This window comes from Nasonia vitripennis (genome assembly GCF_009193385.2).
Source record: "Nasonia vitripennis strain AsymCx chromosome 4 unlocalized genomic scaffold, Nvit_psr_1.1 chr4_random0005, whole genome shotgun sequence".
NCBI classification, from domain to species: domain Eukaryota; kingdom Metazoa; phylum Arthropoda; class Insecta; order Hymenoptera; family Pteromalidae; genus Nasonia; species Nasonia vitripennis.
Genome location: NW_022279640.1, coordinates 1,614,000 through 1,636,267, shown reverse-complemented (window position 1 = coordinate 1,636,267; position 22,268 = coordinate 1,614,000). Strand labels below are relative to the sequence as shown.

At 37.7% G+C, this 22,268-nt stretch overlaps 1 protein-coding gene across 14 annotated transcripts in view; it reads left to right on the top strand.

The window, feature by feature from the left end:
• LOC116417089 (cytochrome c oxidase assembly protein COX16 homolog, mitochondrial) overlaps positions 1 to 22,268 on the top strand; it is a 154,468-nt gene that overhangs the window by 42,003 nt on the left and 90,197 nt on the right. The window lies entirely within an intron of this gene.

Here is a 22,268-nt window from a genome sequence, read left to right as displayed (position 1 = left end):
CTCTCCATATTTCGTACCCAAGTGAGCGAATCGTCTCGGCGGATTGCGTCACGAGACCTCGCAAAATACGGCGCACATGCGCAGCACATACTTCATCTTTACAACTTCGGCTAGCAAAATTCCTGACAACCAATTATTTGTTTGAATACTCTCTTGCGACTCTCTCTCTCTCTCTCTCTCTCTCTCTCTCTCTCTCTCTCTCTCTCTCTCTTATAATAAATCATTGCATAATTTTGATCACATCTTTTTCAACGATAATTTCCGACTTCCATACTCATACAGCATCACACACGCGCGCGCGCGCGCGTTCTTATCGGTGCACCGCGAGAGGTTATTCGTACAAGGTTGCTTCCCCCACTTATCAGCCGTTCGCTCGTGCAGGTTCGGCGCTACGCTGGCTTCTTCGATTTTGTGTGTGCGTGCGAGTCGACAGGAGTGTAGTTGTGAGGTCGGCGGCGAAGCTACGCTGTATAACGCGGCGAGGGCTGCTACTCTCTCTTTCTCGGCAGAATGTACCCTGTCACTGGTTCTTTACACTATAAAATACGGCCGAAATAAGCGACTATTCAGGCGGCATATGACGGCTCAAGTGGAGTCGAGTGCGAGAGGATTTTCCTCTAATGTCGATGGTTACCCCGTCGCACGTCTGACAAATAAGGTGTTCTAAGAAAACGATATTTTGTTAGGATACGTGTTCGGAAAATGCACACCCGTACTCTAGAAGCTCTATGATATACATCCACATACAACTTTGTTTTTTTGAAATCAGGCTGCAAAAAAAATGCAAAAAAATTAATATTGTTTTGTATCGCTGTGTAATGTGCCACATTAATAGAGAAAATAATGCATATATTTATGTGTATGCAAGAGTGATGGCTGCGAAATTGCATTTGTACACTCACGCATGCAATATACATGCGAACCGATCGAGAGACCACCCAACTTATTGCGAAATTGAGCGCCCAAAACCAGAGATTAGATTAGATTAGATTAATTGCTCTTTATTTTTGTACATTTTGTTGTACATATAACAAATATAGTGTATTATGATAAAGGAATAAATAAAATTTGTGTAAGGGTATATAGTATAAGGTGTGTGTGATGTTGAGAGATGACATGAGATGAAAGAGAATGTATGTATGTTTGTGCGATGTTTATGTGTTTTCCAAATTAAAGAAATAATTTTTAGCTGCTTGTTTGACCTGCGAGTCAGCACTCCTCCTGCACATACGACGACAAACACGCTTAAATCTTCTTCTTCCGTGTGGCAAGTGTTGATTGGTATACCGCGATCTTTACTATCTTAATTTTATAATTGCTAGCATCAGCACCGCGGTATTAAAATCTCCGAAGCTGGTCCACTAGTGCCTTTCACTAAATTCTACCGATTGACAACTGTACCTATTGATTAAATAAAAGTGCTGTATTCTTTCTTGCATTGCTTATTGAGTACATAGAAACAACTCAAACTCTGTGAAAATAGTATATAGTATTGTATAACTCTTTGTTACTAGAGGTGAGTTGAACGTAGTAGCAGTAAAGGCCCGTCAACATATCTACCGTTAGTGGGTAACCACAGCTTATTTAAAAATTCAGCCCTTGCCACAATACTATCGTGTAGAGTAAAGACGATTAGCATCTGCTACGCACGAAGGAAATTAAGTCATCCAGCGTGAGTAAGATATTCCACCTAAACAGAAGAAAAGCGGGCACTTCACACGTCTGCGAAGAGCAGAGAGGCAGCGGACAAAGTCATACGTCCGCGTAAGCCAGAGAGTAGTAGACTAGAAACCGTGACGCGTTAAACATCCTAGTCCACTATAACTTAATTAATACCCTCAGTAAATAAGGCTCCCGAGCCAAAGTCTAGTTTCACCTAAATAAAATGATAGTTTGTAGAACTTGCACAGTCGATATTACTGATAAATGCGGTCTTTACAGCTGTTATAAGCCTCATTCTTAATAAATCCGATGATGATTAATTTCAGTAATTGACCTAGTATGACATTATCTATCGATCGACCATGCACACCACTGTTTAGGGTTACGTTTTTCATATGTAAGCAGATACTTTGCTGTAACATTGAGGTTAGGATTTCATTGGGATACGGCAGAGTCGTGTGCGTACGGCTACGTCGATCCGAATGCGTCGCGATATAACGGTTTCAATCGCCCTGTGTACGGTTTTGCGGTATTTTGAGGTTATCTTTGGACTTGTAGAGTCGTGAGCGCACGGCTCTATGGATCCTCGTCGCTAGTCTCGTTCTTTATTTTGCCCTATGTGCGCACAGTGACAAAAGGAGTTGTGAGACGTCGGCGTAAGGGTGGTTCTGGAGGTTAGAGGTTGACCTCAAATTCACCAGGACGTGAGTGCACGACTTACTGAACTGTCGGTGAGCGTATTGATACTTCCTTAACCCTGTGTGCGCACAGTGGCATAGGAAGCAGCAATGCATCAGGATGTAGGCTAAAGGGTTTCGAGAACGAGACTCGGTGTCGTTCGGGGTTTCCTGATTATCTCGTGTTTTCACGAGATTCGGGATTCGGTGTTGCTAACTAGTCGTCACGTGTGCTCACGAGACGATTTTGTCGGCGAGGGTCTGACTCTGGCTCTCCTTGCAGTATCGTGTACTCACGGTACTGCCCGGATCGGAAGTTCGAGTAGAACTGCTCGTTGCGGCGCGCAGTCGGCCTTATAAAGCCGCGCGGCGTGTATGTGTATAGGTGCGTTCGCGGCACTCCGCGTGCGCCGCCTGGCGCATTACGGCTGAGTCGCTTGTCGGCCGCCGCGGCCCGCACTCATGCGGACTCGCCTTTCGTTTGCTTCCAAACATATTGGGCAATTTGGATTATCTTCTATCTTGAAGCGGTGAAGGTAGGCTCGAGAGCACCCGTGTCCGCTCAAAAACTGCGTAAGGTAGTAATTCACTTCCCCGTATCGTCTATTGGTCCAGCCAACAATACGTGATATGAAGCGGTGCGTCCATCGCTTCTTTCCACTGGAGTCTCATCGTCTTTGCCACTCAGCTAGGGTTTGTTTCTTTGCGGATTTCCTTTTAACTTCCTTTTAAGTATTGTCACTACGCCGGCTTTCTTCATATATATTATTTCGTTTTGTTGCTATAAGGTCAATAGGCGGCATACTTGAAATAACGCACAGTGCATCTTCTGTTACTGTTCGATAGGCAGAAGCAACCCGCAATGCACTTCTCCTATAAACTGTTGACAGCTTTCGTGCATAGAACTTCACCAACACAGCGTCCGCCCATATTGGGGCACCGTATAACATAATTGATGTAGTTACACTAGCTAGGAGTAACCTTCGACCCTGCGTTGGCCCACCTATATTTGGAATTAGTCGCGATAGTGCAGCACCGACTTTTGCTGCCTTATTGCTCGCCCTTCCGAGATGCTGCTTAAACGTTAGTCTGGCTTCTATGGTGATTCCCAGGTACTTAATGGTCGGCTGAGAGTCTATTTCGCGTCCGTCCACTGACAGCTTTATTGTCTCTATTTTCTTCCTACTGGATATAAGGATAGCCTCCGTTTAATGGCCTCCAAGCTCAAGTCCAGTGTGCTTTAGCCAATCGTGGATTATACCTACTGCCTCGTTAGCGATTTTCGTCACCTCTTCCCTTTGCTTTGCTACTACCACTACTGCAATGTCATCTACAAACCCTACAACCGTTGCCCCTCGGGTAGCTCTATCCTAAGTACTCCCTCGTACATAATGTTCCACAATAATGGGCCAAGCACTGACCCTTATGGGACCCCCCTCCGGTTACTCGATAGGTTTTTGTGCCGCTCTCTGTGTCATACAAAAGGGTTCTGTCTTTCAGGTAGTCAGGTATAATCCTTCTTATATATGCGGGTATCTCTTTTTTTCTTAGTACCTTGTGTATCTTGCCCCAGCTAGCTGAGTTAAACGCATTTTTAACATCCAGTGTAATAATCGCACAGTACTTCTTGGATCATCCTTTCCATCTTTTTCCTTCTATTGCAGTTCTAGCGGTGTCGACTACTAAGCTTACGGCGTCAAGAGTGGATCGTTTTTTCCTGAAGACGTATTGATGTTCTGCTAGTCCGCCTGGTTTTTCAATGACTTCGTCCATTCTAATGCCGATTATGCGCTCTAAAATCTTGCCCGGTGTTCAGCATGCAGAGTGGTCTGTACGAGGCAGCTTCTCCAAGTAGTTTATATCCTTTTGGTAGTAGCACCAGGCTTTGCTTCTTCCAGTTCTTAGAAAACGTCCCTTCTTCGAGACATTAATTGTACAAGTCCACAAAAACATCGGGGCCTGCCTGTATAGCTTGTTTTAATGTAATATTGGGTATGCCATCCAGGCCTTGTTGTTCCCAATTTTTTGTATGCAGCCAGTAATTCCTCTGTGGTGATTGTTGGAATGATTTCGCCATTGGCTTCCGCTTCAGAGATAGCTGTTACTTCCAGTTGAAGGGGAAACAGTGTGGTCACAATACGGTCCAGCATTTCCGGGCTCTTAGGAAGGGGGATATAACCTCCCTTTATCTTCTTCATTACTACTTGGTACGGTTGCCCCCAGAGATTCAGCTCAACCTCGTCCTGTAACTCTTTAAGGCACCGTCGTTTATTTTCTCTATCCCGCCGTTCCCTTCTTCTGGTTCGATGACACTCGCTGCGGGCCGCGTCAATTTCTTTATCCCACCAGTATACTGGCGGTCGTCTATTGCTGGGAGCCCTCCTTGGCATCGTTGCGTCGCAGGCTCGGGTAATATTTCCTATTACCTGCTCGATCTTATCATTCGCAGATCCAAACAGCTGTATTTCTTCTAGAGCCAGCAGGAATGTCTCCTTATCATAATCCTTCGTTTTTAAACCGACTCTTTTTGTCGTTGCCGTCCCGTTGGATCTCTGCTTTGATATTCTTATCTCCATTATTATCGCTTGGTAGTCACGATTTGTGTAATGATCGCTCACCGTTTACGATATGACTAAGCCAATCAGGCAGCTGCTGACAACCGTAAGATCTATGATGGACCCTGCGTCTCCTCTTTGAAATGTGTAAGAACATCCCTGGTTAACTAAGACCAAGTCAACTAGGGCGAATGCTTCCAATAGCGCTCGTCCTCTTTCGTTCGTTCTTTGGCTGACCCACTCTACTGCCCAGGCGTTGAAATCGCCTGCTATCAGTACCGATTTTCTACCGACAGCATCCTGTACTAGCAGGTCCAACAGGTGTGTTTGTGTGTGTGTGCGTGTGTGCGCGGCATGTGTGTTTTTAATCAAGAAAACTAAGAGTCAAGAGAAGAGGTCGGTAAAACATGAAAATTTTTCAAAAATATAATTTCTATATTTTTAAAATTTATTTTTTTATTCGAAGGATGATATATGTGATCGTTAAACTGTAGCTGACTGAACATTAAATGTCCATATTGCCCCGATGTCTGTATATGCAGTATACGCATGCGCAGCATTATTCCCCAGGACAGTTTTTATTCCGCAGTCTATTCTCGCCCTTTGAAGTGGAGAGGTCGGTAAGACATTCGTTAAACTATAGCGGACTGAGCATTAACAGTCAGTTTAGACTATACTTATTTCCATTTTCCATATATAATTTATTTGTATACTGTTTCATATTCGATTCATCTTTTTGTACTACAAACTTGTTGTTACTTTGTCGACTTTATGGGTTTCAGTGGTGGAGCGCGGTTCGCTTCGGCGATCTGTGAGTCGAATCTGACATTGTTACCCTTCAGTCAATATTTTTACATAAGTAAACGCACTGTAAAAGAGGTTCAAATGAGATGCGAATTACAAAGAGGTCACTCTAATATTAATAAAAGAAATAAAGACAGTGTTACCCTGAAGGACCGGAGAACCGGAGAAAAAGTGTTCATGCTTTATATAATGTACTAGCAAAATAACACCTCGCTCTCTAACGCTGGCTCGGTAATACATGAGGTGTCTTTCTTATATTTATTCATAAAAATAATAAATTTATAAAACCTGATCTTATATTTTAGATCACCTGATTTTATATTTTAGAATATTTTATTATACGAGTGATGTCTTTTTTCTTTTTTTACAAAATGACCCATGTTACGTTATAATCGAATAAAAAATAAAATTTTTAAGGAACATATTCATAATGTTTTTTTTTAATTTACAATATTAACGTTATTAGCAAATTCAATTTATTGACAAAGATTAGTTGTACTTTTTTAAGAATATAAATCTAATTAAAAGTTGTGCATGAAAAAAAAAGATTTCGAAGCGTGCTGATTGATTGAGCTGGAGAAGTACCAAAAGAGTTGCTAAACTCTATGAATAACGGATTCTAGTATAAGGGCTATGAGAAGTTTATTTCACTGATCCTAATGTATTTAGTTACATTTCTTTATATGCTTTATTTAGAAAATACATTATACAAATTTTAATTACATTTATGAATTTTTAGCCGCATTCAACATTGCTGAAAACATAATCTGCAAATTGTTTTGGATCGCCTTTTGATGTTTATTGTTTGAATTCTTAAATTGATATTTTATTAAATCTTTTATTACGTTTTAGATAACACATAGTCCAGTCTGTAATATTTATTGTAATTGTAAGCACGGATAATTATTAGTATTATATTGTGAAAACAAGACAGGAGGGAATATAAAAATTCGTAATAATTATGATATACCCTATGTTCAAATTAACACTTTTCTATATAATGTTTTTCTGTGTATGTGTGCGTGCATGGGTGCGTATACGCGGGCGTGCGTATGTGTGTGTTAGTTATTATGTCTAATCAAGCGCGTAGGTGTGTGTACGTTTTTGCATGATTCTTTGCAAATTTTAATTTTGATTTTTTATTTTATTTTCGTACATTATTTTAAATCTTTCTATAATTGTAAGGAAAGACGTTTTATTGTCTACTTTTTATGAATAAATAATATTGCAGAATAGTTGCTTTCTAAATTGCGAAAAAACGTAGTATTCCAACCCTGGCAAAAGTCAAAATAAATTTTAATAACTAATTAGAGATAAAAGAAAATAATGACAGATATTTACAAATAATTAGTGATAAAACATAATGAAATTAATATAAACTGAAAATTATTTGACCATTATTTGCCATTGTATGTTTTGTTCGTGATTTTAATAAACATTTTAAAATATTTTTTTTAATTTAATAAATTTTTTAATTTCGAATATTTAAAAAAAATATTTTTATTTTTATTTGAAAACGTATAAATAAAGAAAAAAATTAATTAAACCCATAAAAATATGGTATTAACAGTAAAACATAAGTTGGTTGTGAAAGGAATTTAACCTTATGTAGGAGCTTTTTCAATGCTGTCTGATATACATATTTTTGAGTTTAATGCAATTCTTAAATCGTGTTCAAATTTTGATATACCAAATCAACTATTAATATACAAAACCTTGACAGTATTATCCCAGTTCCAATACATAGTGAATACATACAAATATTGTTTTCTGGAAAGTCTGATAGTGGTCATTGGATTTGTGTGTATTATAATAATACATAGATATGATAGTTTAAACTCTAAGAGTCTAACAGATGAGTATAAAGTTTATATTAATAGATTATTTCCAAATATTTCAGAATTGAAAATAAGTTATGAGACAGTTAAATCACAAACTAATTGCTATGATTGTGATATTTTATGTTTTATGTTCTATTTATATGGATACATAAGGGTTGTAATTAAAACTTGGTGTAATGTAAAAGTATAAAAATATATTATTTATTTCTTTGGGTCCCCCTAGTTTTTTTGGTGCCATGTACAAAGAGAATATAATAGAAAAATTTTATAAAGAGAGAAAAGAAGAAAGAAAAAAAATTTTATTGCGATAATTGCGCGTAACTGTAAAGACTCATTTTGTCTTCTTCTTCCTCGTTGATTTCTTCGTCATTTTCCTTTAGCCATAGTATATGTTCTGGACCGCTGACTGGATTAGGGTTTTGGTCCATTGTTGCTCCTAGTAGATTTATTTCGCCATGTCGTTGTGGTAGCTCTTCTAGATCTATTTCTTCTATTATAATTACATCAGGTGATGTCGATTGGTCCCTGCTTATTTGGTCGTCTTCTGTGGACATATTTTTTTCTTTTGGATTTTCTTGGACCCCTGTACAGTGTTCTTTGTGGGCGTCCATGTGTTGGTACTGTATGTACTTGCCACACTCTTCGTGATGTTTTAATACTTCTCCATTTTGTATCTTACATGCTTCCGGGGTCTGTTCTGTGTTTTTCGGTAAAAATACACCGTGGTTTCCCCACTTGTTCAAATTCTCGCACAACGGTCCAGACTGGCACCTGCATGTCGCAGAATATTGATACGCTTGTAGCTGCCGTCATCATCTGGCTATTTTCTGTAAATATAGATTTTTTTGGTATTAGGGGATGTACTGTTAAAGCTTGGTTCATATACAGGGGTGTGTTAATAATCGCATTCCGCTTCATTATTAAACTGGGTTTCTATTATGGATGATTTGGATTTACTTAATTTATTTCATTTCGTTTTAGAAGTACTAGGGGTCTCTGTTAGGTTTGTTTCGATTATGGGGTTATCGCGATTGGGTTCGTAAGTTTGAGGTATTTTATATGTTTGCTTATTTAATTTTGGGCAGGGTATCATCATTCCGCATTTCATTCCCATTATTAATGCTATGATGCCTGCTATCATAACCAGTTGGAAGGTTAGACCGCTATACAGGAGGGTGTTTGTTTTATATTCGCGTTTTTTATGTTCTTTTAATTCATTTAATTTTTCTATCATTTGTTTTAAGGGTTTGGCTTGGTTAAAGTCAGATTTAGGTCCAATTATCTCAATGCTTTGGGGTGCATCGTGACCAAGATTCTGGTCTTTTTCGTTGAGAATGGGATACATGTCATGTATCTTTAGATCAATTTCGGGTTTATACAAATATGTAGTTCGACTGGATTTGGTTTCCTGTCCAAATATCATGCTGTCGGTGGGACTATATACGCATTTAGGACCATTATCTGCACGATTTTCGTCTGGTCCTGAAATAACGTGTCTATGTTGTTGATATTGTCTAAGTCGTCAGTGATGACTAGACCGAATAAGCTTTTGCTTACTGAGTCTATTATTCCTAGGGGTGCTATTCTTTTCACTCGAATGCTTCTGGCGTTTCTCACTGCTGGATACGATTGGTGTGTCATTGTTTTGATGGTTTCATTTATTTGCTTTTGTACCTCTTTCAAAGTTTGGTTTTTTAACTTTATAAGATCTAGTCCTAATGCATGTTTGCATTTTGTCTCTTCGATTCGCGTCAAACAGCTGTTGTAGACGACCTTGTATGACTCCAATGGTGCATTTATCTGCATGAATTCATCCACCTCGATGTAGATTTGAATTTTCCAGTCAGCTCTCCTTGTTCTCATGACGTCCACTCTCTCGAAGTAGATGCCAGGATTCGGGTCCAATAGGTCCATTGGATATGGGGATTGATTTTGGGCCGTTATTATTATACTTAAAATTATGAGCAAAAGTTTGTTTAATTTATTCATCCTGCAAATTTTGATATGAGTTAATGGGGGTTTATAAGAATTTTATGAATGTTTTATTTGAAATTTATTTATGCTTATATGTTATTAATTAATCAGAATTGGTATAAGAGTCGTCCTCTAAATGTTTTAATCTATCTATATGCTTTCGAATTCTTTTACCATTAGTATATTCTAAAATTACACTTTTCCTACCGATAAATTTAATAATCTTCAAGGGCTTATTTCTATAACCATCAAACTTTCCTGTTCGAGGTTCAGTAATAAATCTGGCATAGCCTCCCACTTGTCCCTTAAATTTCCTAACCTTTTTGTCGTAAACTTGTTTCGATTTATGTTTGTTTTCAATTTGTTTTTCCCCCGCTAAGAGTTTCATTTCATCGAGTCGCAATATGAGATCTCTAATGTACGTGTTATAGGTTCTTAACTTTTCATCAGAGGGTATTTTTATGGGGAAACGGGCTATTCTACCATAGACTAATTCGAAAGTGGTGAAGTTTATTGCTGAATGTACGCTAGTATTGTACGTAAATGTCGCGAAGGGTGCTAATTTGTCCCAATCATCGTATTTTTCAGAATAAATTCTGAAAAACTCGACGAGGGGCGCGCATGGCTTCTTTCGAGAGAGCCATTGGTTCGGTGTCTATAGCCAGAAGTGGTTAAGCGATTTATCTTGAATAAGTTTAGCATGCATTGAACTATGTTAGATAGGAAACTGGTCCCTCGATCGGATAAAATTGCTCTGGGTGCTCCGAATTGACAAACAAGGTGTCTGCTAATGCGTCTGCTATTGTAGTGGCGTTCAAATTTTTAATAGGTATTGCAATGAGATATTTGGTTAAATTACATTGCATTGTTAGCAAATGGCAATTCCCGCTAGGCGTCATTCTGAGTGTGCCCACTGTATCTATTGATACTTTGTCGAATGCTTCAATATGAGTATCGGTGATTAGCATGGGTTCTCTTGTTTTGAATCGTTCTATCTTCTTCTCCTGGCAGCTTTCGCACCTTCTGATGTAGTTTAAAATGTCATTCCTCATTCCGGGCCAATAATATCTTTCTCTTATTTTGTGGTACGTTTGATTCATACCTTGTGTCCACCTGTTAGACTGTCGTGTAGATTTGCTATGATCTGCTTTCTCTCTTTTTCCCTGGGTAACTAGGCTTTCCCGTAGCAGATCGTTATTTTGATTGTCGAATTGGAGAAAATTCTCATGAGCGTTTCACTAATTAGACCAGGCTCCAAATCATCGATGAGGTCTCCTCTTCTTGAAATTCTGAAACTTCTTATATCTCTGTTGACCATTATCTGTTTGAGGTTCATCAGTGCGTTGTTTAAATCTTCAATTCTTATGGTGTTGAAGTATTTTTCTTTTAACACCACAGAAAACACATTGTATTTCCTGTAGGGTGTGATCAGTATTTGACCAATTTTCGGTTTCTTATTTTTCAAATTGAATGGTTCTATCGCTCCGATTTCCTTTAATAATTTTGATATTGAGCTGTTGCATTCACAGTCCTTTGATATTAAATGAACTATGTTATCCCATTTATAGGTCAGGCACTCTCTTACAGTTTTCACATTATCTTTTATTGGTACACAATCTTTCCAACTGTCGATCCATAATTTGTCCTGAGACTTGTTGTTGTTGTGCCATATCTTTTGTTGATGGGTAACAATTCTTCCGTGATGTGCCAAGGGAAAGGCATTATTGTTACGGGCGGTTTCGAATACCTAATATTCACTTCTGATTGTTCATTGTCTTCGATTTCTGTTAGGATACCTTTTATTTTGGAGCTATCAGATATTCTGCCTTCTCCCGGTATAAGTATAACATCGCTGCTCAAGTCTGATTCATGATCTGAGAGAGAGTCACAATCATTGTCCATTCTCTTTTGCAGTTTTGCTTATGTACGATCTATTAACTCTTTTACCTTTTCTCCTAGGGCTTGGTCCATATGTTCAGTACCATAATGCGGATTGAGTTCGTGCATTCTAAAACGCATTTGTTCAGTGATTTCTTCTCCTTCTGAGAGACACAATGGCAAATCGGTAACCGACTCGTGACTCAAACTTCTTGCTTGCTTCTTCCACTTCTTCTTTGCTTAAAGTGGTCCTTATGGAACTTTCTCTTACGGAGTCATCATCGGTGTTTGCTTCTGTGTTTGAAGGTTCTTCTGCACTCACTAGCACTTTGATATTACTGATTGTCCTATTTTAACTGTCGGTCGATGACGTGTCCCCATCTGAGACGGAGTCTTCTGATTGGTAATCATCAATTCTTAATCCACTGTACCTTGAGCCGGTCAGTGGTGGTCTGCTGTGGATGATAGCCATGACCTGCGTGATGGAGAGAGTTTTCTATTGGTGGATACCTCGGAATTGGTATCACTTTGGGTATCCTTGCTGCTTTCTTCTTCGCTAGTTGCAATGGTCTCTGATGTATGTTTATTTACTTTCAACAAAGGTTTGTACATGGGTTTATTTGTTTCGGCAGACTTCACTGTCTTCGGCACTTTTGGTATTACTCCTTGTTTGTTGTAGGTGGCTATTGGACTTTCTACCTTTGCTGTTCTCCCTCGCGTCCTTTGCGCAATCATGCTGTGATCCAATTTTGGTTCATTCTCGTTTGTTTTCGCTCCTACTGGTCTCCCTCTTCCTCTTGGTGCCGTAGTTCTTTCAGATGCTGAGTGAGCTCTGTTTCGAAAAGTTGTTCTATCTGTTGAAGCATTACTTTTGGTTTTGTTCTCGTTCTGCTTTGTCTTTTCATCTATAATCATGACCTTTATTTTTGGCAGATTTTCATTTATTTCCTTTTCGGTCATTTCTGGAGGTTTTCTCGATAAGGCATCAGAATTATTGTTGAATTTGCCTGGCTTGTATTTAAAAGTGTACTCGTACTCGGTGAATCTAAAGATCCACCTCATTAATCTTTGTCCAGGGTCCTTTCTAGTGTGCATCCAATTTAATGGTTCGTGATCACTGACCAAGGTAAATTTGCGACATAATAAATATGGTCTGAATTGATGTAGCGCATATAATACATCTAAACACTCCTTTTCTGTAGTGGAGTAGTTTCTTTCCGCTTTGTTTAATGCTCTCGATAGATATTGTACGGGGTGGTCGAATCCATCTTTCTCTTGGCTTAGAACGGCTCCAATTGCGTAATCCGATGCATCAGTCGTCAGAGTGAATTCTTTGTTGAAGTCAGAAAATTGTAGTATGGGTTCCTCCATGAGGCACTGCTTTAATTTTTCTAAGCTTTCTTCGCATTTTTCGGTCCACTCAAACTTAACATTCTTTGTCAATAGATCATTCAACGGTTTTGCAATTTTGGCAAAATCTTTAATGTACTTTCGATAATAGCCAAACATTCCAAATACTTCCCTTATATTCTTTGCGCTTTTGGGTGTGGCTAATTTAGCGATGGCTGCAACTTTCTCTGGATTTGGTTCTACGCCTCTTGCACTGATTATGTGTCCTAAGAAGCCCACTTCTTTTCTGAAGAATTCAATTTTATCTGGTTGCAGAACCAATTTCGCTTCCCTTAGTCTTTGCATTAAATTTCTGATTCTACTTTCGTGCTCTTGTAGATCTTTGCTATAAACAATGATGTCATCTATATACACAAGCATCTCAATGTTCTGAAGTCCTCTAAGTGCTTTTTCTGGTGCCATGTACAAAGAGAATATAATAGAAAAATTTTATAAAGAGAGAAAAGAAGAAAGAAAAAAAATTTTATTGCGATAATTGCGCGTAACTGTAAAGACTCATTTTGTCTTCTTCTTCCTCGTTGATTTCTTCGTCATTTTCCTTTAGCCATAGTATATGTTCTGGACCGCTGACTGGATTAGGGTTTTGGTCCATTGTTGCTCCTAGTAGATTTATTTCGCCATGTCGTTGTGGTAGCGATGGCTGCAACTTTCTCTGCATTTGGTTCTACGCCTCTTGCACTGATTATGTGTCCTAAGAAGCCCACTTCTTTTCTGAAGAATTCAATTTTATCTGGTTGCAGAACCAATTTCGCTTCCCTTAGTCTTTGCATTAAATTTCTGATTCTACTTTCGTGCTCTTGTAGATCTTTGCTATAAACAATGATGTCATCTATATACACAAGCATCTTAATGTTCTGAAGTCCTCTAAGTGCTTTTTCCATTAGTCTTTGGAAAGTCGCTGTGGCATTTTTCAAACCTTCTGGCATTCTGGTATACTCGTAATGTCCTTATCCTCGTAACGTCTCGTAATTGATTGCCGTGAAAGCTATTTTATAGCAGTCTTCGGGTGCCATTGGTGTTTGTTGAAAGCCGCTTGCTAAGTCGAAGATAGAAAAGTCCGTTGCACCTCCCAATTGGTCCATGATATCTGCGATATTCGGTAATGGATATGCGTCTATGATTGTTTTCTTGTTCAATTCTCTAAAATCAATCACCATCCGCCATCTTGGATTTCCATGGCTCTCGGGTTTCTTTGGCACAATCCATATCGGTGAATTGCAAGGTGAATTGGATTCTCTTATGATTTTGTCTCTTAGTTTCTTGGTTACACTGTCTCTCACAACTTGCTTATGCTGTGGCGGGTGTCTATATTGCTTCGTGTTTAAAGGCACATCGTTTTCTAAATGAATGCGGTGCTGAATCATATCAGTATATGGTAGTCTGTAACCTGGTAGTAAGAATCTATCTAAATAGTCTTCGATTATTCTGTCCACTATATCTAGTTCTTCTCGATTGAGATGACTTCTTCTTATGGCTTCTTTCACCTTTTCCAATCATTTGATTCTATCTATTATTGCATCTTCATCAAACTCACTGTCTGTTTCTTGCAGGAAATCGGGTCCTGTGTCGAAAGGTATTAATTCTTTTGGATCCACTTCTATCGTCACGTCTTGTTCACTGGTGTTGATAGCCATTATCTTGCAAGTGTTATTCACGTTTGTCACTACTCCTTCGCCCACGAAGTGATTTTCGTTCCCCACGTCAATTCTTGGTATATATCCCTCTTCCAGGTTGCTTTTGATTAAGTTGATTTGTATTACTTGTCTGCTTCTTGCTTTTATTGTATGTGTCACCTTCCCTGGCTTGTTCTGTCTCTCCGATGATTGTTGGTTCTGTTACCTCATTTCCCTTATCACTGTAAAGTCCCTAGCCGCGCCTAGTAACCATGCTCGCACGCATGCGTCTGCGCCCGCGTTCGCTCTGAACAAACACGTGCCGTCGGCTGCTCTGCTGCAATGGCTAACCTCACCCGCGTCGCGTCGCGTACTTTCTCCTTCAATTATCGTTATTAAATCGCGGTGTTACAGTGATTTTCGAAAGTGTTTATTGGCAAAAGTAGAAATATAAGTATGGGCCTAAGACTCTCTACCCAAGCAGTACAACCTGTTGCTGTTTACTAATCAGATAAGTTTTTCTGACAATTGTTTAAATTAAATTTCATATGACACTAGGACTCGTTGCTTTGTGTTAAATAAACCTTCTTATTTGTTCTCGGGCATTTCAAGGCTCTCGACGACCTCTTTCACCTGCGACGACTGAAGGAAAACACGCAAGTATAAACTTCTGAGTGTTGTCACACACTTTATTTTCTTGAATATTGTGATTTTTAGTTCTTATATGATTTGAATGAGTCACACGGGTCGGCTTTAACATTAACGAGGCCTTTTGTCGTAGATTTTTGTTGATTCACAAATTTTCATTCAAAATTGTTTAAGATTGTTCGTTCTCTGAGTTGATTAATAGAAGGTATTAATAATAAGTTTAATCACACGTCAAAAACAATTCACTGAATCCATTTATATAAAATTCTCTTTTTCTAAACCAACTATTGGACCAAATTGTTAAAAGTTTTCTATTAAAAATGTTATTATTCCCATCCATATTTTTAGAATGAAGTTTTTGGACGGACAAAAGTGGTGGGATAACCCTGGTTTCTCAAAACAAATTTAACTCAAATTCATAAATAAACGGCAACGTTTCGTCCCTGGTGGGGACCTCTTCAAGCCTTTATTAAAACAGAAAAAATTATAAATGTATAAAAATATTTTTACAAAATATAGAAATCATTATATTAATTTTTTTGAGATACCAGGGTTATCCCACCACTTTTGTTCGTCCAAAAACTTTTTTCTATTAAATTTGTTTTCATGCACGGTGTTCGACTCTATTTTATTGAATTGTGCGTAATTGTGCGTGAAAATTTTGTTTGTCACAATTATAAGTTATTTGCTCCTTGTAAGGTCTAGAAACTTGCACCATGAATGCTGTTCACGGGGCTAAAGTGAATCTACTGGTTGAAACTTTCACGATTGACATCAACACTAGGACTTCTTTAATAGTATGCAGTAATCAACAATGCCACAAAGCTGAACATGGACCAGATGAGTGTTCCTTTTAGTGTACGTGCTTTTACTTTGTTTCTACAATTGTTTGAAAATGAGATTAGCCTCGACGCCTTCCAACATTCGCCTTTCTCATAAATAATGGTGAGAATAAGAGTGTGTGTTTGTGATAAAATAATGAATATTTTGAAACTAGGTATCTAATTGCACTTGTCGCACAACCAAAGATTAGTGGGGCCAATTTGTTCATATTTTCAAACTTATAACATTATGTCTAATTAACTTTTCAGTGTATAACCATATAAAAGGAGCTTGCACGAGTACTTCACAGTGCGCTTTTGATATTCTATTTCTTTTCACAACTTCAAACAATGAGTGTGACTTTACCAATTTGTTGTCAGGCGCACTCTTTCATTCCTAATAACCTCTGATACCAATTTTGATTTTCTTTTTATAGAATACCTCTGATCCTGAACAGTCAACCTCTCTTAACTCTTGCTTTGAAAATCGAATTTCAGCACCAGAGCACCTGCGTAATAAGGACGCTCTGGTTCGACTCCGGCTGGTAAATGCCAATGATTTTTAATCTTCGTCGGCCAGATTGAGGTATGTATATTATAATTATATTGGATTCGCTTGTGTTTTCTTTCCCTTTACATAAAAACTAACGGGCCCTTCCCTCTAAAGTAACACAGCTTTACCAACTTGTTGTCAGATGTATTATATGTATAAATTTCTATATGTTCATGAGATACGTTTTTTTATATTAAAATCATAAATATTTTAGTCATTATCATTTGGGGTCCATTTACAAGCAATGATTTCGTTCCTTTTTTGAAAATTGCAAAGTTGCTTTTGTCGAAATTTTTGAGAATTAAGATGCTTTTGACTAAAATGATTTTATTTTCAGCAAATTTTTGAAGATTTGAAAATTTCTCTTTTTGAAATCTGGATCTTCAATCATTTTTCTTTTCGATTCGAATATTTTCCTAACATGTTTTTCTTCTCAACAGGCTGAACGAACATGAACAAAGCAACAATTGATTTGAAGTTTGGGAAAACCGAAGCTCGCAAGATGGCCGCCCCCTTAACTACCCACGCGCACTGAACCACTACAAATGCTCTTACGTCACGGCACGACGCCAAGCTTCCAAGCGACGCTTTCGACTCTACTGCGCGCAATTTGAAATTCGACACCTGCCTTTTTTACGAGTATCTCGCGTGATTTTACTCTTAAAGAAATTTTTTAATCACTTCGCGTTCACTTATTTTATTTCACCATTTAATTTTCACAATTTTTCTAATTAAAATTTTTTTTTGTTTTAGCGTCGCGGACACTGCATTCACGTTAATATTAGTATATTGTGGTCCAAAAGAAAAGAGAATCAAATTTGCTTTGAGATAGACAAAATCTGTTGAGTTTGCCCTTTTTATGCGAGTTTGCCTATTTGACACGCTCTACAGGTGTCCAGGGAGGAATCTGGTCTGGATCCGTATCCCTGCCTGCAAATGTCCTTTCTTTGCTTTTGGTAGTGGTCCAAATTAATTGAAACAGTCCGCGAAGGGTTAATACGCGAACGCGAAGGATTCGAGACCAGAGGTTAGTAAGGCGGGAGAGAAGCACATTCGAAGAGCGATAGCAGTAGTCTTTGATCCACCCGGTAATATCTGTTGAGTGGACAAAAGACCTCCCTATCCTCTGTAATGGCCGAGCCACCAGAGGAGAGCTGCTCGTGTATAGAGGGAGATGAGTAGGATATTCCCACTACGCATATCCCGCACACTTAGGTAAACCACGCAGCTATTAGACTGATGTGTGAGGTACTACCATCTCACCATGAGTCTAGAACCAGATGCGCCACCTAAATGCAGGGTACTACCATCCTACACCGGTGACACAACTGATGGGGGGATGGAGTGGGTAATGCTAAACAAGGGTTGAAATAGTTTATATGTTTTAAATGTCTTTCATTTATTTATTTAATCATTAAATATTCAATTATAAGCGATGCTGGATCTCAGTCTACAAGGAGAGGGGGTGGACTGCACACATACTCTTCGAGAGCCTGGGGCTCATGGACTACTGGGTATGGTGGAATCCGGAGCAAGCAGCGAGTACTACTATTCGCACGTTGCTTAGTTGAGAGCCAGATCATGAATGCTCGCTGCTGGCTCCGGGGCTCCTTATATACCCGGGATGCTCCCGCTCTCCTGTGTTATCTGCGCGCACGCCATCTACCAGCGCTTAGGTAGACTATTTACATGTAGCTACTAGCGCCACTCGGTCGGTAACTTGCCTACGCCAGGCAAGTTATCTGTTGCTGTTCTCTTATCCCCCGGGCTGGGCCTGCCGTCTCATAATACTTATAAAGCTTACCTTGCGATTTTTACTTGAATGACTCACTGAATGGAAAACTCTTCCTTCTAGAGTTTTTCTCCCTTTAATATTTTGGAATTTGGGGAATGAGTGACTTGGATGAATATATATATTGACAAAATGTAAGGTCCAATTCTATGTATATTTCCTTTTGAACAAACTCTTTACAATTCTACACGAAATTCTCAATTGAAATCTAATGATGAACACTATTGTATTTGACTAACGGCTAACTACTGCTGGTATGCATTGCGTAGATGCTGTCTGACCTGTGATGCAGCATGTGAGAAAGAGAAAGAGAGAGCGCTCCCAATATTACGCACAATACAGTTTGCAGCATTGGGATACGTGCTCGAGAGAGAGACAGAGAGAGAGAGAGAGAGAGAGAGAGAGAGAGAGAGATATGCCGATAATACATAGCAATTATTGATGCAGTGAGAAGATGCGTATATGCTATCCGAGGAGAGTATATATAACGAATAAGCGCGCATAAAGAAATAATAACAGGTGTAATGTGATCCGCGAGTCGACGAAAAGATGCGACGAGTTGCACGTCGACCGGTGATGTCAGCCTGACTAGAATATTCCACGCATTGACTCGACCTTGAGCGCGGACTCCTGGAGCACTGGAGTTTACCGCCTGGAGTCCCAACGAGCCTCCCGGGTACCCTGCAGTGACCTTCTTTATCGATTCTCACCTGCGCAGGTGAGTGGCTTCACCTGCACAGGGGGGTGGTAGGCCTGGCGATGACGTCAAAAGCTTCTAGAACATTCCATGAGGGCGGAGCCTATTCTCACCTGCACAGGTGTGCTGAGGGTGGCGTGGTGGGGGGGGGGGGGGTCCCGTATCCGCGTTGTTATACTACTGCCTGGCAACTAGTTGCGCGCCGAAACTGCAATGTAGCGAGATTCTTAGCCACTTGATACTTTTGTGGCCTTGAGTCTCGCTGTACCTTTATACGTGCAGAACTTTCTCGATCCCACATTTGAAATTATTATTTCAAATGTGAATCCAGAAAGTTGTCACGTAACAATTTATTAAAAATTTATCAAACGCGTCACATTGATATGTTTCCAATTTTACAGAATATGTCTCATAATAATACAAACAACGACTTTTCTGTCATACTAATTCAAAGAAACCTCGTTCATAAGAGCAATCTCAATCAAGTAAATTTATATTTTAATTCTAAAGAAATAAAAATTATAGAAATAAAAATACAAAAACAATTACAAGAAGAACTACAAAGAATAAAAGCGATGTACTATAAAAATAATAAAAATTTCGGACATTCTACTTTTGATATGAAAATTGATGATGAAATAAAGATTCATGATGCAACAATTTGCATTCTTAAAACACTAGATTTATAAAAATTCAATTTAACTCATGTAAATAATTAAATTGAAAATAGTAAAATATGTAAAGCGACTAAAACAAAATGATCTATAAACAACGAAAGTTGGAGAAAAAACAAAAAATGAGTAACGAGGAATTACAAGAAGAACGTAAAAAAGAAGCATTACGAAAAAGAATGGATTATGAAAATAGTAAAAACGGTGAAAAGCATGAAAAACAAAAAAAAATTAAAAAGAAACCAACATGAAATAAATAAAATTAAATAAATGAGCAGTGAAGAATTAAGAAAAAAACGTGAAAAAGAAGCATTGCGTAAGAAAGTAGCTTATGAAAAAAATAAAATTTGTAATGAAGACAAAATGGTACAGAAAAAAATCAAGACATAAAAAAATACTGATAAAGTGATAAAAATTAATAGCGATCAGTTAAAAAAGCAAAGAATAAAGAAGCAATGCGCAAGAAAGAAAATTATTGGAAGTACAATAAAGATCGATACGAAAAGATTAAGAATAAATAAATCAAATGCTGGAAGAAAACAAAATATAAAACAATTAACTGAATTATTATTTGAAAAAAATACAAGATAAGGAAGTTTTACAACATTGTCTTCAAAAATGGAAGAACTAATTGTAATAATAAAAAAATTTTAATTAAATGAAAATGGAAGTTATGAAAATGCATATGACGAATTTAATGTGATGAAAAATAATGAATTTATTAAAAACAGAACATAAAGAAATGTAACATACACTGAAACTTTAAATATTGTAGACCGAATAGCAAACATACGGTTCAATGAAAATCTAATTACAGAAAATTATTTAGGTCCTGTGTCTGAGATTTGTAAATATTGCAATGCAAATATTTGGCTTTTGAGTATATTCGAAATGAATTTTCTAATTGTTGTCACAAGGGTAAAATAAATTTACCAAAAAAGTTATTGGCTACAGGATTTTCAGCTAAAAGTATTCATTTTCGTAAAAATATACGATCATATAATAATTCTTTGGTGTTTGCAAGTTTTGGAGCAAATTTCGACAAATTATCTGGTATGGGTCCGCAAGTTATTAGAATTTGTGGTCAAGTATATCACAATGTTTATGATTTACATTCAAATAAAAATGATACGCGAAAATATGGTCAATTATATCTTCTGTGTAATGAAATAGCAACGACTCGACATAAAAATGATAAAAGTAATCGTGATACAAATTTAGATTTACTAAGTTAATTCGACAGTTTATTGAGAAAAGATAATCTATATGCTAAAGCTTATAAATTGATGTATGAGGTAGAAAAAGAAAAATTAAAAAGGTCTAATGAAAGGAATTGCAAACCAAATAGTATTATAATGTCAATTACAAAAATTAGTTATGATATAAATGAGGGAATTTGGTTTAAATTTTATAGAAAAAAAGTTAAACCAAATCCCCTCATTTATAACATAAATAATGTACTTTTAAACAATATCCCAGAGTTTGAGCTCATTTGGGCCATTCGTTCCTTTAGAATGTTACGGTCAGTGAATTATGGTCTCCCTACTATACGTAGGTATTATAGAGGTATATATGTGGCGGTCCCCTCCTACCACTACATGCGGCCCGAAGCGCCACCTAGCGGAGCACAACGACGTGGCGAGCGCGAAGGGAGCATAGAAGCTTTGTCACTTTCGTGAATCAGTTACGGCCTGCCCGCCGGGTCGAACAGACCTAGTCATCCTGTACATAAATAATTATAATCTAGTCGCAATCAGCTCTCAGCATTGTCTTTATTCTTTGTACCTGGTCCGTTCGCCTTTCCCTACCTTATCTCCTATTAGGGAGTATAGAAGATAGAGATCCAAACCAACTCAACTCTCTAAATATAGAAGGCCTAAAACCATCAAAATAAAGGTAATTATGTCTAAGAATAGTAAAAAAAATTTGCTTTATTTATATAAGTACTAGCAAAGAACGCTCGCTTCGCTCGCGATTTACATATTGATTACAATGCTATTTAATCATTCGATGTATCATTATCAAATATACTGTTAAATATTAGATGTATCTTCGAAGATCAAAAAATTTTTTCTTCTTAAACCCACTGTACATATGTTCCAGAAACAGTTTCCAATGCACCTGAATTTTTTCAGATTTTTAAATTACTTTTTACCAAAATGGTAGGGAGCCAAAGATGTCAATTTTGGCAATTTTTGGGGTTTTCAGCAAAAATGAATTAATTCATTGCTCCTCAGGAAAGCATTTTTCGCTATAGACATTCAAAAAGTATTAATTTTAAGAAAATCATAAGAGGTTACAATAATTCATTTGCATTTGCCAGTTTTGGGTCTAAATTAGTATATTTCAACAATCCGGGGCCACAAGTATTAAAGATATGTGAACATGTATATCATAATTCATATTCATTACATCCAAATGAAAACGAAGACCCGAAATATGGCCAATTTTATATTATTGACAATGAAATTCCAAATAAATATAGACCAAGTAACTATAAAATCGATAAACCCGATTCAAACATATTAGAATTTTTATGTATTTTTTTGTCTTTAAACAATCCTTATGCAAAACAATATAAAATGATGTATGAAATAGAAAATTAAGAAAATATTAATTCTCATAATAATAATATAACACCTCCTAAAATAGTAATGTCATTAACACGTCAT